The following is a 14,914-nucleotide window of genomic DNA, read 5'->3' on the forward strand; positions in this document are numbered from 1 at the left end:
GTAAAGAACCTACCATAAAACCAACGCATGGTTGAAGTTCAGCGGAACGTATTTATGACCATTGTTAACGGAGCCCTGGTGGAGGTCACGTTGACAGGCCAAAGTCCTACAACAGATACAGGGAAAGAGACCACCAAATGGGTCACATGCCAGCTCTGGGAAATCCAGATCATCGCTTAAGATACAAAGAACTGTCCCTGACTCTCCACCGTGGTACAACACGGCCACCACGCTTAAAAATTACACCAGCAAAACCAGCCTTTCACTGGAGAAATGGGTGGGGAGCTTCCATCATCAGCATGGTATAGTGTTTAAGGGTGATGGTCATAGCAACCCTATTATATGTAGACAGGCTTTCTAGCATTCCAACAAGAAAATACATCCTATGCATACAGCCAAATCATGATTTCAACCATCTGGTCCCAACGGAAGACTGTACTAGACAATTCCCCAGCTCAGTGGCTATTGCAATGTCTGTAAATATGTATAAGAAGAAATTCTATAACAAGAACTCAACATCTTGGCTCCCACTCAGAGTCCTAATATCTATCTTGCAGGCTTATTATAAAGATTAGCAATAATGTCACACGAAGTGCCTGGCACAGTGGGTCCTCAATAAATGGTGGCCAATGTAAATTTTATTACTAGAAAGCAATAAAATCAAAAGGATGAACCTGTCATGATGCAACTGGGAATACAGTTGTTCCTTTTCAACCGAGAAGTTAAGCTGCATGAAAACGACTGGTTAAAGAACACAGTAACAAGCCTTCCAACGGGGAGTAAATCAGTAAACAGCAGGTTAATCAGTTTACCACACAAGAATGAATGTCAATGCGCCCATCCCTCTGGGTCAAATAAACAAAATGAGAAATGGTTCCTATCCTCAAAGAATCTACATCTGCCTGAGGAGAAATCACAGGGCGTTTCACGGTCTGTCTGCATGCCCTCCTTGACTCGAGGTCCTACGAAAGCAAAACCCACAATTTTACACTGCCACACGATGCACGCATTCAATAAAAATTTGGCAAACAAATGCGACATTCATTGGATGTTGGGCCTAAAAGTGTTATCTAACTCAAAAGTTTCCAAGCCTGGCTTCACTACTCAATCTGAACTTTCCAAAGACTGAGAATCTGAGTACTTAAAATGCTGCCCAGGTGATTCTGATACTCCAGGGAGACTGAGAACCATGCATCTCACCGAGCCCCCGTGAACTGTATGTATGAATGGCCTTGACAATGACCCGGTCCTAAATGCACGGGGATGGGCAACAGAACATAGCCTGGCACACCTGCGTGCAGCTCTAGAAAAGTCCTTTCTGATGCTCATTCAAACACCTGTATTTCCTCATTGTTCTACCCTGTGGGGTCTGAGAAAACAAAGGATTTCCAAATTGCCTAATGCAATTTATGACTGATGACTTCCCTATGACTGATTTTCAATTCCTGTGACAAGGGGTGACGTTCCTTCTGAGTCGTCTCCAGGTTAAACATCCTTGATGAATTAGGCATTAATTATTAAACTGTAAGCTCTTTAAGTATACAATGCAGTACACCAGCATTCCAAACAAGGGAGAAATCGAGGTGAGTTACAGCAACCAGAAAGACAGCAATGAAGGAGGTGAGCCTTGAAGGTTGAGAAAGTTACAGATAAAACTAGAGTTCAGGGGCTGGAATTGCCTCAGCAGGGACAAGGGAGACAAGATAATGGTGAAGAGCAAGATACGCAGGGAGGGGGATAAGAGAGAGAAAGAACGAAGTATATTGATTTCACCTACGTTTTGAATTGAATGGAACTAAAATCGAAAATGAACAAAGGCTCAAAGGACGTCAGAAATAGTTGGGAAGAGGAGAGAACAGAGGCCTTGCACATGAAGGCAGAAACACAGTCCTACAGTCCTGGGGAGGCCAAAGATATCAGATGAACAGGAAAGGAGAGACCCAAGAGAAATGTCACGAAGCAGGCAGGAAAGCGCACGTTTTGATGTGCTGGAACCACTTAAATTCCTCCAGGTGGCACACGTACCTAAACGATCCATCAGAAAGAATAATCAGGCAAGACGCCCGGAGCCTGGGGCAGCAAGAGTCAAGCTGGTCAGAAAGGAGCTGCTCCAGCCACCCAGGTATAAAGGTCAAGGGTCTGTATCAGATGGTGGTCATAAAACAAAGAGGACAAGTTGAAAACGGTCAATTCAAAAGGAAGAGAAAAAGGCAAGGCTTACTCCTGGACCAGACCCAAGGTAAAAGAAAGGCAAGAATCAGAGATGACTTCTCAGAGGTGTCTGAAATGGTCAAAGAAGAAGCAGGCAGTGGTCAGGCAGAGAGAGTCAAGCAACCATGCAGCGGAGAGTAGCGAGTGCATTGGTGGATGAGTGCCAGGGAGGCTTTACTTACAAAAGCTTCAAAGTTCACTCCCGGTTCTACAAACGCACCCGGCAACAGGTGGTTTTGCTATTTTCTCTGGTCCCAGCACAGGCTGTAGTTTCTGTGTCAGCAGACAGGGAATGTCTGCTTTTGACTCTGAAATATGTAACATCACCACCAAAGTTAAAGTGCTTTGATAGGGCTCGGTGAAATGAGCCAGGCACAAGAGAACACATATCGTATGTTCCCATTTATAGGAAACGTCCAGAAGAGGCAAATCTATAAAGATGGACAGTAGGTTAGTGGCGGCCTAGGGCTGGGCGCAGGGAAGTGGGGTGGGATTGGGGAGAAGTGGGGTGGGATTGGGGAGAAGTGGGGAGTGACTGCAAATGGGCTGGAGCTTCTTTTGGGGTGATGAAGATATTCTAAAATTGTTTATGGTGCTGGTTACACTACTCTATGAACTACTGACCGATACACTTCAAGTGGGAAAACTGTACAGTAAGTGAATTAAAACTCAATAAAGGTTATTAAAAAAAAAACCTTAGGAGTGCAATAAATGGGTACTATGACTTCAGAAGCTTAGAGATTATCTCCCCAGTAAAAATGATTATTAGACTAGAGTTCAAATCAAAAGTCATTAGGCAATTTGGAAATCCTAAAAGATTTTAGGAAGTCTAGTAAGTCGTATTCCTCCCAGGAGAAAAAAATTAGGCATGGAAAAGATACAGAATTAAATATATAGATACCTTTCAAATTATTTCGTACAACTGATGTAAGTTTTCTAAAACGTACTTCAAAAGGAAAGACAAAGACTTAGGGTTTTATCAGACAATTATGTCAAGTGATACTATACTGAATACCTATAGTTCAGTTTCTTAGAAGCTGAAATAAAATAACGTATAGTAAGCCGATTCAATGAAAAGCAAACAGATTATGTAACTTAACAATTACTGAGCAGATGGGTCAACTTATTTTATAAATCTGAGGACCTGAGAAAAGCCCTAACATAAAGAGATGTTCTCTTACTTGAAAGATACCAGAGAACTACCCAAGCAATTTCTCCTCCACAATATCTACTGAAAAACATAGTCCCTGTTCCCCCGACGCCTTGCTTCAGTGTTAAAGCCATTACTGCTCTTTCCACTGAACACCCAGAAGGTGGTCAGTTATTCATCAAACGTTGCATTCGCTACATGTGTCGGGCCCTCAAAGGCACCCTTTTAAAATGGCTTTACCTTCTCTTTCTGCGTCACACAACCTGCAATGAACACACGCCGCCGATGCCAACTGAATCTTGTGAACCAAGGATGAAACCAGGAGGGCAGTGAAGAAAGAGCAGTAGTGTTTCTGTTCAAACTGCCTTATGGATCCGAAGAACCAAGAACCACCATCCTATCTCTTGACTGAAGATGTTCCTAAAGAAACATCTAACTGTTGAGAAGGTATCAATTATCAGCAAATACTGCATTTCAAAGATACAACCATTTGCTACTACCTCCAAGGAAAGACATGTAATAACTTCAAAATATCACTGATTGAAATATGACTGATGCTTTCAACACTTTTACTTGAATCTTAAATGAATTTTAATTCAGTGGATTCAAATATATATTTAGCATATTTCACCTGCCCAGAAGAAAATTTTAAGCAACCAAAAAACCTAGGAATATGTAAATAGGCATTCTGCATTAGGAAACAAGGAGAATGGTCTCCCTAATAAATATGGTCTATTAGACCCTATTTGTTAACTGATCCAAGTTATGGAAAGCATAAAAAATAGAGACTTTGAGAAAGGAAAGAGCCAGGGTTTTTCCTACTACAACATCCTCCCACGTAAATAAAATCACTCTGGCCTGAAGCCATGTTTATTAAGGGGCGAGTCTGGTACCACACACCACGTACTGCCCCAATGGCTCCACACAAAGTGAAGCCCTCTGACACCCCAGAGGGAACCAAAATACCAAGTTCTCCCAAAAGCTGCTCAGGAATCACAGAATGCATCAAAGAGAAAGCTTTTCCATCTACCCAGAGAGAAAACCAGCTGTTGGAGGGAAAACGCCAACTTTCCACAATACATTCTGGCCTATGGGTTAAGCAGTTCCACAGAGTATGTAAGATGGAAACCAGTCTACTTTCCAGAAATAAGACCATCACAACGGGACATTACTCTAGAAGTTGGAACTTTTTTTCTCTCATTTGATCTCAAGAATTCTGAGAAGGGCAAACACTTTCCCCATTTCACACAGATGAGAAAACTGAAGCTCGTGGGGGTTCGCGGACCTGCCTAGCTGCCAACTTGACCTCACCCACGGATACCTCATACCCAACATGTACCCATCAGCTCAATTCTCCACCCAAACCTGGTCCTCCAGCCTTCCCCATTTCAATACCTGGCACCACCAGTATTCCAGTTGCTCAGGCCAAACACCTTGGTGTTCCCCTTAACTCCACTCTTTCTTTCACTGCGTATCACTCACCCTTCTGTGAGTCATGTTAGCCTCACTTGAGATGAGTCCAGAATCCAGGCACTTCTCATCTCCTCCACCACTGCTATCATCATATCCCACCTAGGTCATTGCTAGAACCCTTAATATCTCCCTGCCTCCACCTCTGCCCCCACAGTGGAGTTCTATTCTCCACACAATGGAGTTCTGTCCTCTAAAAATATGTCAGACCAAACCCTCATTCTATCCTCAAATATGTCAGATCAAAACCCTTTGTACAAAACCCTCCAGTGGCTTCCCTTATCACTCAGAGTTGTTCACTGCTGTATATCCAGGATGAGAACAGTATCTGCCACCTATCTAGAAGGTGTTTACTGAATATTGCTGATTAGTAAGTGAAGGAAAAATGGCCACAGTCACAGAGCCAGGGCTACACAAATCTTCCAATGTTCTTTTGGTAACAGGAGACCAGATTTATAACAGCCAACAATCCACATGAGAGAAAATTCTTAAATTTTACTCTGCGTAACTGAACCTTATAACACATAGTCAATACTATGTCAAATTTCTAACAACAAATTAAAATAAAAATATCATTTTATAAAGCCATGAAGGAACTGCCCTGGTGGTCCAGTGGCTAAGACTCCAAGCTCCCAATGCAGGGGCCCGGGTTTGACCCCTGGCCAGGGTACCAGATCCCACATGCATGCTGCAACTGTGAGCCCCCATGCCACAACGAAGACCCGGCGCAGCCAAATAAATAAATAAAGATTAAAAAAAGAAAAAAGCCATGAAATCTCACACTAGGTTATCTGAGTATTGCGGATTTGGCAGCATGCCAGCTTATTATCACAGCACTGGTACGCAGATCTTCCGTGTGACATGATGTCACCATACCTCAAGACCGCCTCACACATAAATGACAAGGGCTCTAAAAGACACAGAACTGAGCACCTAGGAGAAGAGGTGCTAAGCATTTCTAAAACTCTACATGCTGGCACTACACCAATCACCTGAAACAGGAATTAAGTTTCTAGCGTGTTACAAGTAACATCAGAAAGGCTAGCTTTAAAACTGTCTCCTGCCAAAATTACAAGGAAAGACTTTCAGCTGAGTTAAAATGTTGATTATTTTCAGATCAGAGTGAAATTAATACTAAAATTATCCACCAATGAGGAATTTTCCCACTAAAATGTTTGAGTTAAAAACAAAAACTCTAAATTTCTCTTTTTTTAAGCTCTTTCAAAAACACTTCTACTATCTGCAAAAAAAAAAGCCCTTAATCTCACTAAACCATAATAATAAATTCACAGAATTTTAACAGTTGGCCTTAAAGGAAACTGAATTCAACCCTCAACCTTCCTATTACAAATGAAAAGGTTACCTGGTATATAATAAGTGAACAATGAAGACCTGTTAAATGAATGAACAAATCAATGACAATCCGAAAGGGGTGTATGACTTTTAAGATCTCACGATTAATGGAAAAATCCAGGATCGGCCAAAACTAGGTGTTTAGATGCTCTTGGAGAGGGCTTGGAAGTAGAGGAAACGAAGATTTGAAAACCATATCTGGGTCCTCAGGAAAACCTTAAGCAAAATTCATTAAAGCCAGTTTCCTTCAGTTCTGTTACTTAGAAAAGCACTTGATAAAGTAAATTTAGCCAAGACAGGTCTCCTTGGAAACCAAAAGGCAGAATTGTCTAGTGTTTCTTTCTTCCTCCACACAAAGAATATTTAATGTAGAACTATTTTCATAATAAACAACTACAATTGTTTTGCATCAAAAGTAAAACAGGTGGCCTTTGGCAAAAAAAAGAAAAATCCAACCAGCTGTGCGGACTGGAACACTGAGAAGGACCACATCAACCACTAAAAGAATGGCAGCCACATGAGGGCAGGAGCCATGCATCCTTTTCCACTTGAAGCAGCCACTAGCCCCTGGCATAGAGTGAGAGTCAATAAATACTTATGAAATAAATGAGTAAATTACTCCTTATGGACCCACCCATGTAGATTTAAATTCATTTGGTCACCACTAAACAACGCTTTACTATAGGCCTACTATATGCAAGCATACTACATTTTTCCTCCATAGAAATTCTACCAATTGTACCCTCAAGTAATACACCCAACCAAAATATCCTTATAGTTTCATTAAGAAGGTGAGAAAGTATGTCTTAAGTAGCCTAAATTACTTACTAAAGCAGCCACTGAGTTTGCTGTTCTGGGTTCAATCTCTATCCTTCAACTCATCCTATACAACCCAGCCAGGTGAATTTTGTGTTCTTTGCACATCCTAGAAAATAAAACCATACTGTGTCTAAGTATTCTAACTCTGTACCTGGTCCACTGCTATTCAATGAGCAGAAATGGCAAATCAGCAACTACTGGATTGGAATGGGGAAGACAATAGAGTGTCAAGAAAAAAAAATAGTGACGGGTCTTATAATAACTGATCCCCATTGAAAATCTTGAGATTACTATCAGAGGCTTTCATTAAAGACCCCCTTTTTAGTGCAGTGATAGAACTGACACAGATGGTTTGAGGTATTTATACCCATTGAGGTACACATCCAATCTTCAAGACCAATTCAAGGCCTATCACCTTTTTTTTTTTTTTTTGCGGTACAAGGGCCTCTCACTGCTGTAGCCTCTCCCGTTGCGGAGCACAGGCTCCGGACGCGTATGCTCAGAGGCCATGGCTCACGGGCCCAGCCGCTCCGCGGCATGTGGGATCTTCCCGGACAGGGGCACGAACCCGTGTCCCCTGCATCGGCAGGCGGACTCTCAACCACTGCGCCACCAGGGAAGCCCTCATCACCTTTTTGAAGCTTTTGCAAGCCATTGGATTCAATATCCAATGAAGTGCTAGACTATAGCTCTTACTATACTAGTTGCCGATTGACAGCCTCACATACATTCTGCCATTTAAATCACCTTATGGGGGCTTCCCTGATGGCGCAGTGGCTGAGAATCTGCCTGCTAATGCAGGGGATACGGGTTCGAGCCCTGGTCTGGGAAGATCCCGCATGCCGCGGAGCAACTAGGCCCGTGAGCCACAACTACTGAGCCTGCGCATCTGGAGCTTGTGCTCTGCGACAAGAGAGGCCACGACAGTGAGAGGCCCGTGCACCACGATGAAGAGTGGCCCCCGCTCGCCGCAACTAGAGAAAGTCCTCGCACAGCAACAAAGACACAACGCAGCCAAAAATAAATAAATAAATAAATTTTAAAATAAATAAGTAAATAAATCACCTTACTTCATTCTTTAAGTGGGTCTAGTCCCCTCCAAAAAATGAAAAATTCTTTGAATTGTTTTCTCAATTGTTAATCTATTACTTCTCTATTTCTCAACACCTACAATAGCATAAGTTAAAAATAAGTGTCACTCAAACTTCCTGATTTCAAAATGTATTACAAAGCTAAAGTAATCTAAAAAGCTAAAGGTGGTACTGGCATAATGACAGACAAACAGATCAATGGACTAGAACAGAAAGCCCAGAAATAAACCATCGTGTATATGGCCAGCTGGTCTTCAACAAGGATGCCAAGACCACTGAAAGGGGAAAGCACAGTCTCTTCAATGAATGGGGCTGAGAAAACTGGATACCCGCACACAAAAGAATGAAGCTGGATCCTCGTCTTCCACCACAGACAAAAATTAACTCAAAATGGACTAAAGACCTAAATGTAAGAACTAAAACTATAAAACTTCTAGAAGAAAACACAGAAAGCTTCATGACACTGGACTTGGCAATGATTTCTTGCATATGACGCTAAAAGCACAGGCAACAAAAGCAAAAATAGACAAATGGGATTACATCAAAATTTAAAACTTTCATGCATCAAAGGACACAAAAGAGCAAAAAGAAAACATACAAAATGGGAGAAAATATGTGCAAATCATGCATCTGATGAGGTGCTAATATCCAGAATATATAAAGAACTCCTACAACTCAATAACAAAAAATCAAATAACCTGATCAAAAAATGAGCAGACTTGAAAAGACACTTCTCCAAAGACGATATGCAAATGGCCAACAAGCATATGAAAGATGCTCAATATAACTTATCAACGGAGAAATGAAAATCAGAACCACAATGAGATATTACCTCACACCCATTAAATGGCACTATCAAAGAAACAAAATAACAAGTGTTAGCAAGGATGAGGAATAACACTGGTACACTGCTGGTGGGGTATAACCTCTATGAAAAACAGAATGGAGGTTACTCAAAAAACGTAAAAATAGAGCTACCATACGATACAGAAATCCCACCTTTGAGTATATATCCAAAGGAATTGACAGCAGGGTCTCAAAGAGCTATGTGAAAACCCATGTTCATAGCCACACTATCCACAATAGCCAAGAGGTAGAAGCAACCCAAATGTCCATCTATGGATGAATGGATAAATAAAATGGGATATAGACATACGATGTAATATTATTCAGTCTTAAAAGGGAAGAAAATCCTACCACATGCCAACATGTATGAACCTTGAGGACACTATGCTAAATGGAATAAGCCAGTCACAAAAAGACAAATACTACATGATTCCACTTATATGCTGTATCTAAAGAGGTCAAATTCATACAAACAGAAAGTAGAATGGTGAGTCCCAGGGATGGGGAAAGGGGAAAGGAGAAGTAGTTTAATGGGTAGAGTTTCCAATTTGCAAGATGAAAAGAGTCTGGACTTCTGTTTCACAACAATATGAATATACTTAACACAACTAAACTGTATACTTAAAATGGTTAAGATGGTAAATTTTACACTATGTGTTTTTTATCCCAATAAAAAAAGTAAGTGCAAACACCAAGTTGGATTTACTCGTTCTACCTCCACCGCAGGAGTCGAAGCAGCCTGACCCTTTTACCTGCTGGCAGTCATTTCCAAATTTCTTCCAAGTTGTCTTTTTTAATCAAGGGAACTGTACACGTGATCGAAGGCCCTCCCTTTACCTTACTGTCAAGCATAAATCCAAAATGACATAAAAGCCATTGTGTTCTCAACTGGGTGGGAGAGAAGCATAACAGAATCACCTATTGAGTTTCTTCAAACCACCCAACCCCTCTACCCAGAGTACTACCCCAGAGTTCACTGAGGTCCTCCACCCTCCCCCAAACACACACCTGGCCCAACCCGCTGAAAACCACTATTTTAAAATGCTCCCTTGAAAATGACCTTCAGAACAATCCCACTGAAAGCAATTATTAGGCTGAGGCTCTAACTTTTTTTGCTGTACGTGGGCCTCTCACTGTTGTGGCCTCTCCCATTGCAGAGCATAGGCTCAGCAAGCCCGCTCCGCGGCATGTGGGATCTTCCCTGACCGGGGCACGAACCCATGTCCCCTGCATCGGCAGGCAGACTCTCAACCACTGCGCCACCAGGGAAGCCCTGAGGCTCTAACTTTTAATAGGCCTTTTCTGTGAATCCTATAGCTCTCCATAACCTATCATGTATCTACTGAAACATTATCGTCATGCAATTATTATACCTCATTTCCTATTACAAAGGATCAGTACTAAGATGCCAATTTAAAAAAAAAAAAAAGTAACACTGAGACTCTTGGAAGAATCACAGGCATTTCTCAAACTGGAAAAGAGATGAGGGTCAGGAACCACATTCAGTCTCAAGCCTCCTAACAGGTTTCCCAAGGGCACATTCTGAGCCAGGAGTCAAACCCCACCCCAAACATATATACACACAGAGCACCCTCTCTTTACACATGAAATTCCAGCTACTCAGAAGTTAGACTCTGACAAAATATATTGGCAGAAGCTTCTGAGGATTTCGCTGGGGCAGCCAGAAGCACGGTTAGGGAAAAGGGAGGAGTTAAATCAACTACACACTAACCCTCATGTCAAGAGTAAGAACACTTGTTTTCTAAGTCTTTGAAAGAAAAGGCAATATGGTTCCCAAAAGTCACATGCTTATATTTCTTGCAAAAATATGGGAAAATACTTCTTTCCATTTTTTTCCCTAACTATGTACAAGTGAAGCAAGGAATAAAAGTTAGTCAAACTGGGTGAAAATTTTAGAACATTCTATTAATGTATAATTATATATCCTATTGGTATCTCCTTATAAGTACCCTCTCTTCTTGAAGGCATGAGATACCACAGTTCAGTTATCACAGTTGCTTTGCTGAAAGCATCAGGAAATGAAAAGAAACTTGTAAAAACAAATAGTCAATCAATTCTGAGAACTAAGATGTTAAAGGAAATGTAAGGAGCTTAGAATATATCAAACTAGAATCCCTATCTAGGCAAATAATTGAGAATATGAAAAAAATGAATTCGAAAAAGATACTATAAAAGCCAATGTAAATGATATTGATCATAGTCAAGTCTCGATTATAGGAACGTGGTCATTCAGCACATGGTCCTTTGCTTTTTACTTCGAAACAGCTTTATTCCGAGAAGTTTGGAACTCATTCTAAAAGGAAGCAAAACATTAAGCCACAAAAAAACTACCAACGACTATACTTGTAGCTTTGGTAAAAGGCTTCCTGCAAAAAACAGAAAGAGAAAAGAGGAATAACCAAAATTCACTCTGGTGTCTGCGAAATTCATTTTTAACCTAAGACCTGCTTTGGAGGAGGAGAGAGGAATAAAGGAATCCAGCGGCTGCCACGGTTGGATGGCCAGTTGGCTCAAGTTGCCTCTGAGTGACCCCTGTATGTGTACACATCAGTAACCCTCCCTCTGCAGGCCAACGTTCTCCAGCACACATACATTCTCCTCGTGCCTCTCCATAATTGAAAAAAAAGGGAAATCTAACATTATGTAATTGCCCGCTTCCCACAATTTAAAGTTAGGCATACTACAATCCTAATTAGAGGGGGAACTTAGTGCAACATGACAAGTAACAAATTAGAAATCTACAGGCTGAAAATTCTCATCCCAGACCTCCTGAGGCCAAGAGAAACAGCTTCGCCTGCCTCTGTGGCACACCCCCAATGCACTACTGTTGACTAACGTCCAATGAAAGAAGCCCCTGACATTCCTCTGTGTCACTGTGGTGTCATCTCTCTAGATTTTCAAGAAAGTTTTCATGTTACCTTTGCAACTGGGGTTACCTCACTCCTCCCAGGCCAGAATAAAAGGAGAAAATGGATGTGGACCAGTCCTTACCCTCAAAAGATACACCCAGTGGATTTTCTTACCCACTTGATCACAAACCCAGTCACACTCGTGCTATTCTAACCCTCACTCAAATCACCTGCCTTTAAGAGATCCAAAGAAAAGGGGCTCTTTCCCACGTTTCTATGACTCGCTCCACAGCTCATCAGAAACCCACCAAAAGAAAAAATGAGCTCTCATCTGAGGATAAGTAACTTAATTTGTATTAAACCTTTGGAAAACAAAGGGCCATCAAAGTGTGTGGGCTTTGTTTGGCTTTTTTCTTCTTTATTAGCTAAGCACAGCAGAAAACTAAAAACAAAAATCCAATGAGGCCAATTTATTTCCCACACCAAACCAGTAAAAGCGCAATGGATATAAAGTTGGACTGTCGATCTAAAGGGAGAGTAGAAAACCCCTATTTTAAATAGCACTGTATGTGGAACAGACACAGATTTTTTTGTGAGTGCTGAAGGAATAACATAATGCTTTACCCTCCTCGGGAAAGGGAGAGTCCCTCATCTAAAGGGCAGTCACCCAAGGGGCAGGGATGTTTCTTCTCTCCTGGCTCAGATTACCCCAGCGGAAGTTGGGTGGTGCTATAGAAATCACTCACGTTTTCAACAGGAAGCTCCTACAACACTGTCCTGTTTTATGTGCAATTATACCTCCACCTAACAGATCCTCCCTAGCTCCTACCCCTGCCCCCAGTAACCCATACATGAAGCCACTGTTCCAAAAATAAGGGAGGCACACCACTTTCTTTTACAAATGAAAAATGAGTTTAAGAAGAGAAAAAAAAGGTGGTCAACTACAACAAATTAAGTCTGGCTTCTCTAAAGAACATCTAAGTATATTACGCTCTGAGTTAACCAAGATTCCTTTAAAAAAAAAAAAACAACCTACAGGCTCTACCATGTAAATACTTTAACTAACTCAATTTCTTTTGCTATAACTTTGTAATTTGAGTAACTCTAAACCTGAGTTACCAAACACTACATCCGTGTGGTTTTCATGGCTTTTCAACCTTCACGTACATTTTGTTTCATTAAGTTTTTCTTCTTCTCATTTTAGACATGTAATAAATACTGAACACTTGAGTGGGGGGAAAGAGCAGTAAATAAATTTTAACATAAGACTCTAAGGTAGGGGGGGAAAAAAAAACCAGGAAGCAAAAGAGGACAGTTAAATCTGAAAACATGCCTTCCAATCACTGCATGATCACTGACTAGTTCTTCTACACCCTTTAAAAAAATCACTTCAACTTTCTGGGCTTCAGTTTCCTCATCTGTAAAATGGGGAAGAAGGGTGAAATGATTTATACTCAAAATCCCTCCTAAACCCAACAATCTATGAATCTGTTCATCAGGAAGCAAGAAAATGCAATTGCAAGTAAGACTATGGTTTACAAATTACTTTCGTACATATATTCTCAATAATTTTTGCAGCAAAGCAGTGAAGCAAGCATTGTGCCCACTGCTGCAAAAAAAGACGCTGTTTCAGAAAGTTCAGGAAGAGGTTCGATTACTTTTTAAGATCCCATAGCTGGAAAATTTGAAACCCAGGCCTTCTGAGGACAAATACTGGGCCCCATTATTTAAAAAATTAATTTAGGACTTCCCTGGCGGTGCAGTGGTTCAGAATCCGCCTGCCAATGCAGGGACACGGGTTCGAGTCCTAGTCCAGGAAGATCCCACATGCCGTGGAGCAACTAAGCCCGTGCGCCATAACTACTGAGCCTGCGCTCTAGAGTCCACGAGCCACAACTACAGAGCCCACGAGCCACAACTACTTAGCCCACATGCCACAACTACTGAAGCTTGCACGCCTAGAACCCGTGCTCCTCAACAAGAGGAGCCACCCCAATGAGAAGCCCATGCACCACAATGAAGAGTGGCCCGCTTGCCGCAACTAGAGAACGCCCGCACGCAGCAAAGACCCAATGCAGCCTAAAATAAATTTATTTAAATTTATTATAAATAAAAAAATTAATTTAAATAAGTTACAACTCAAATAATTGCCTGCTCTGCAAAACTTTTATGGGGGCTTCAGCGTATCAGAACACCAAACCAGGGAAGGTCACTGCAAATGGCCCCATTGCACTGTATGTTCCTTGAGGCAAGCAACACACTTTTACCCACCACTAGAACCACAGAACTCAACAGCATGCCTCCCAGACAGAGGCACTCAATAACTACCTTTTGACTTAATACAAATCTCAAAAGATTAGGAATATGGTGACATTATGAAGGAAAATTTTTTTTCTGAATTTGAGATATGAACTTCTGCAATCTCAGTCCAAAGGAAGAAAGAAGCATTCTATAACAGAGCACTAGCTCTATATGTGGGGGATGAGTCTATTTGTCTTCCTTAGAGAAAGTCCAGTTCGGTCAGTGAATCAAAAGGCTCAAATCTGCCACGTCACCTGAAAATCTTCAGGCTAGGCACACTTCATATGCACATTGAAGTGGACCAACAGAAATGACAGCAGGACAGTGAAGACCAGTAGAAGCACATAACCTTGTTATCAATCACTACATACTTTCCCCTAAACTGGAAAGAGTCAAAGAATCCATACTCTTACACTGTTCTGCCTCTTCTCATGCTCCTGTTTCACAGCTCAAAGAGATAGAAAACAGCCATGTATTGAAAAACTCAAACTGCAAAAGTAAGATAGAACGGACACACGTCCCAACTCATAGTCAACCAAGATCCTCCAAAGTTTACAGAATCGCTCATCTCAAGCAAAATCATGACTTCAATAAAGTTACTAGAAGGACTTCCCTGGTGGCACAGTGATTAAGAATCCGCCTGCCAATGCTGGGGACACGGGTTCTGAGCCCTGGTCCGGGAAGATCCCACATGCCGCGGAGCAACTAAGCCCATGCGCCACAACTACTGAGCCTGCGCTCTAGAGCCCGCAAGCCACAGCTACTGAAGTCTGCGCGCCTAGAGCCCGTGCTCCACAACAAGA

The 14,914-nt window shown here is 41.6% G+C and overlaps 1 protein-coding gene across 17 annotated transcripts in view; it reads right to left on the minus strand.

Annotated features, from left to right (window-relative positions):
* Window positions 1-14,914, minus strand: part of SIPA1L1 (signal induced proliferation associated 1 like 1) — a 500,730-nt gene that overhangs the window by 361,647 nt on the left and 124,169 nt on the right. Inside the window, exon 1 of one of the 17 annotated variants that reach the window (XM_060004299.1) lies at window positions 7,013-7,412. The exons of 15 other annotated variants lie outside the window; for them this stretch is intronic. The gene's annotated coding sequence lies outside the window, so the exon portion shown is untranslated. Of the gene's footprint in view, window positions 1-13; window positions 1,994-7,012; window positions 7,413-14,914 lie in introns of those variants that run through there. One more of the 17 variants, XM_060004301.1, reaches the window with a different exon arrangement.

Source organism: Delphinus delphis, chromosome 2, assembly GCF_949987515.2.
Source record: "Delphinus delphis chromosome 2, mDelDel1.2, whole genome shotgun sequence".
Taxonomy (NCBI): Eukaryota; Metazoa; Chordata; class Mammalia; order Artiodactyla; family Delphinidae; genus Delphinus; species Delphinus delphis.